We start from the raw sequence: 4,072 nt of genomic DNA on the forward strand, positions 1-4,072 counted from the left end.
GAAATAGCAGCAGGCAGGAGAAGTCAGACATCTTTGTTGTGTCCAAGATATAGGCTGGACAGTTTAGCTCAGGATTGGTTGGTCTCCCAATAAGCAGGGGGACTTTCCCAGGGCTAAGTCAAAACTTGCCGTTTTAGAATGTTCGGAGCTGCACCATCATTTTAGGAGCCTGTCAGGAACCTAACATTGTTCATCTAATCAATATTTAAATATTCACTTCTACTACTCCATTTTTCAGATCTGAAAGAGTTAATATTTGTAGAAATGACTAACTTTAGGGAAAATAAAACCAATTAGTTTTTGGATAAGTATAGAATATTTTACAGTTTAAAAAATAATGTCCGTCACAGAAATTGAAATAATCTCAAAATTCATACGAAAGCACAAAAGACCCAAGATGCTCAAAACAATTTTAAAGTAATAAAAAAAACACTGCTGGAGGTATTGCTATTCCTCATTTCAAGTTTTACTACAGAGATAGTTGTAAAAACAACCTATTATGGGCACAAAAAAAGACACATTGATCAGTGGAATATCACTGAGGGCCAGAGATGAGTCCATGCACCTACAGTCATCTGATTTCTTTTTACAAAGATGCCAAAAATACACACTTGAGAAAAGAAAGCATCTTTAGCAAATTGTATTGGGAAAACTGGATTTTTCCATGTAGAGAAATAAAACTTGAGCGCCATCTCCCTCATCCTGCATTCAAATCAATTCAAAACGCATCAAAGATCTTAATGTTATACCTGAAACTCTGAAACTTCTAGAAGAAAGAAGAGGGAGTACACTTTAGGATTTACAATCAAGAAAGGACTTTCTGAATAGGACCCCTGTTATAAAAGAAATAGGACCAACAATCAATAAGTGGGAACTCATAAAACAGAGACAGCCTATAGAATGGGGAAATATTCTTTACCGGCTGTACATCTGACAAAGGATTAGTGTCTAGAATATGCAGAGACCTCTGAGAAACTAAACATCAAGAAAACAAACAACCAAACTCAATTTTAAAAATGGGCTATGGAGAGTTCTCAAAGGAAGAATCATAAATAGCTAAGAAAGTTATTAAACTATTAACAACCTTATATATCAAGGAAATGCACGTTAAAACTGGGGCTAAAACTAAGGAGACCTTGTCTCAAAAAAATCAGAAGAAAAAAAAAGGCAGGAAATATATTGATCTTATGACCCAGCTACACCACTCCAGGGCATATACCCAGAGGACTCTATTTTCAACTACGAAGATGCATGCTCATTCATGTTCATCACTGTTCTATTCACAATACCTAGAAAATGGAAATAGTATAAATGTTCATTTACTAATGAATGGATAATGGAACTGTGGCAACTATATGCAATGGATTTTTTCAGTTGTAAAGAAAAAATGAAATTATGAAATTTGAAGGCTAATGAGTAGAACTGGAAAAAAATTATCCTGAATAAAGTACTTCAGACCCAGGAAGACAAACATTGCATATTCACATTCATATGTTGATCTTAGTGTTCAATAATTAGATTTATGCACTTAACTTGAAGCACTGGCAGAAGCCAGGAAACTAGAAGGGGGCCACTGGGGCAGGGAAAGAAAGAGCTAAAGGAAGGTAAGATAAGAGAACACAGGTGGCATGAAAGAGGAAAGGGGAAACAAGATGAGGGACATTTGAACGGGAAATGGGATGGGCAGATAGGGTACAGGAAGGATATATATAACACTAAAGACACTTGAAAAAGCCGTATGGAAATCTATTTTATAAGCTTCATCTAGAAAATAGTTTAACTGGAGTTACCCTACAGGGCATATTGCTTGTCTAGAAGCCATAAATTGTCAAATAAAATGCCTAGGCCCAGGTGTAGGATACATCCCCTCAAGTTGCTGGTCATAAGTATCTCAAAAACACCCCAAACAATACAGGTTATTGCCATTGCTCTTTTTTTACCCACAAGAATTTGATGAAAAGACATCATCAAGGCAAACTATGGTCATAGCACACGGAGAAACTACGCTGGATAGCTTTCATGTTACTAGAAAGTGCTGTGCAGGCTGCTGAGGAAGAAAAGTCTTTAACAGTTTTTCCTAGCTGTGAACTCTGCAAGCTAAAGACTACCTGTCTGGTAAGATATGCCTATGGATGCAATAATGGCACAAGCTTTATAGGGATAACCAACTGCCTTCTGATTGGATTTAAGGCAATCCATAGGAGGAAATTCATGCCTGACACTGAAAATTGAGCAAAAACCCAGGCCAGGGAGCTATAGAGCCCAGGGGTGAACCTTCTATTATTTTGATAATGGACATAGTACCAAACTGCCCTCTAAATATGTTATTTGTATCTATATTCAAAGATTAGTGCAGCTCTCAGGCCACATCAGAGTAGCATTGTTGTGCCATGAACAGAGGTTAACACAGATACCCACAACTGGTCAAAGTATACCAAATAAATGTTTATGAGTGCTAAGTCATAAACAGGAGAGCTATACCACATCCATTCTTCCCAAGGCTCTGGAATCATCATAGAAAAGGGGAAGGGAAGACTGTAGGAGCCAAAAATTAAGGAGGACCAGGGAAAAACAGTGTTTTCTGGATGTGATAGGATTAATGTGCTCCCGACTCATGAGTCTCTAACCCTAGGTAAAGTGCTATTAACAGGTGATGACTGCTAGTGGTGGAAGAGTTAATCTTTTTTCTTTTGAGATGTGGTCCTTGGTAGGCTTACCGTACTCCAGTACATGGCCCCACATCCATGCATATATAAACAGCACAAACTGGACTCAGTGGGCTATTTTTAAAAAATAAGCATATGAACTTAGGAGTGGGGAGTGGATCTAGGAAGAGGAACAGGAGGATTGGGGGCTGAATGTGATCAAAACGCATTGTATGTGTATATGAAACATTCAAACAATTAATAAAAATTATATTAAAGAAATAATAATTAGGCATATGTCTACCTATATTTAAAGACATGTATTTTATCTTATCATAAATGGAGATTACAGACTCTTGAAAGCTTTTTTTCACAAAATATACATATATTCAAGTGCCTTCACTTTTCTACATGATATTTAAATGAATAAAATCAGAGTACATTGTATTTATATGGTGATTTGTGGAACATCCACAGCTTGTTTGTCTAATTCAAAACCCCAGAATAAAATTTGCCTCACTACAGTGTTTGTCTTCTATGGAAACATGCATCATTGGCCAGTGACTTTAAAAAAAGACTCCATGGGAAATGAAGGAAATTCAAGTCAAGAAGATTGGAGAGTTGGAGGTCAGCTCTCCAAAATCATGGGCATATGTTCCACATGAACAAGATTCACTAGACAGAAGCATAAATAACTCTGTCCTTCACATGGGCTCAGAACTGTCTTTTTTCTGTGAAAACCAGGATGTGCACACTGCTTACTCATTCCGACAAAATGTCGCTGGGTTTCCTCTTTCAGCAGAGGCTTTATTTAGCAGTTGTGCTGAGTTTCTCATATGTTCTGACACCACAGACAAGGACAAACGCGTAGTATATTTTTTCATTAGGCATCCATATGAGGAATTCTTCAAGGATGGGCTCACACAAGCGGCTGATGAGATTATTTACACAGGCCGACCATCACTAAGTTCAAGAACAATATTGAATAAAGCCATGCTTCTCAACTCCACTATGCTATAAAACTGAATTTACCATCCTACTAGATCCATAATAAATAAAATACGTATTACAAAAGGATACCAGCAAAATATTGTTTTAATCATTGCAATTAATTCAGACAGGAAATGGACATAATGAGATTTGCAATACATATATATATATATAGTCATGTATATACAGAAAGCAGGCAAAGAAGAAACGTGTTTCTTCTATCTAGGAAAAGGACAGGAGTACTGGCTGACACTTTTTAATCTGTATTGTTGGATTTATTCATACATAATATAACTGATTTTCAGAAGGTAAATAAATTATCTTACTGTACTAATATTTGCCAAATAAGGGAAATAATTGCTTGGCTTTCTCGGTCTTCTGCCCTGCTACTCTATCTTGAAGGCAAATTTATCAAAGAAAGAAAGAAAGAAAGAAAG

General features: G+C 36.6%; 1 protein-coding gene and 1 pseudogene across 1 annotated transcript in view; one reads left to right on the forward strand and one right to left on the reverse strand.

Annotated features, from left to right (window-relative positions):
* Trhde (thyrotropin releasing hormone degrading enzyme) overlaps positions 1-4,072 on the reverse strand; it is a 468,335-nt gene that overhangs the window by 169,986 nt on the left and 294,277 nt on the right. The gene's annotated exons all lie outside the window — the stretch shown is intronic.
* Positions 2,020-4,072, forward strand: part of LOC103735338 — a 3,868-nt pseudogene continuing 1,815 nt past the window's right edge.

Source organism: Nannospalax galili, unplaced genomic scaffold, assembly GCF_000622305.1.
Source record: "Nannospalax galili isolate Female #2095 unplaced genomic scaffold, S.galili_v1.0 scaffold76, whole genome shotgun sequence".
NCBI classification, from domain to species: Eukaryota; Metazoa; Chordata; class Mammalia; order Rodentia; family Spalacidae; genus Nannospalax; species Nannospalax galili.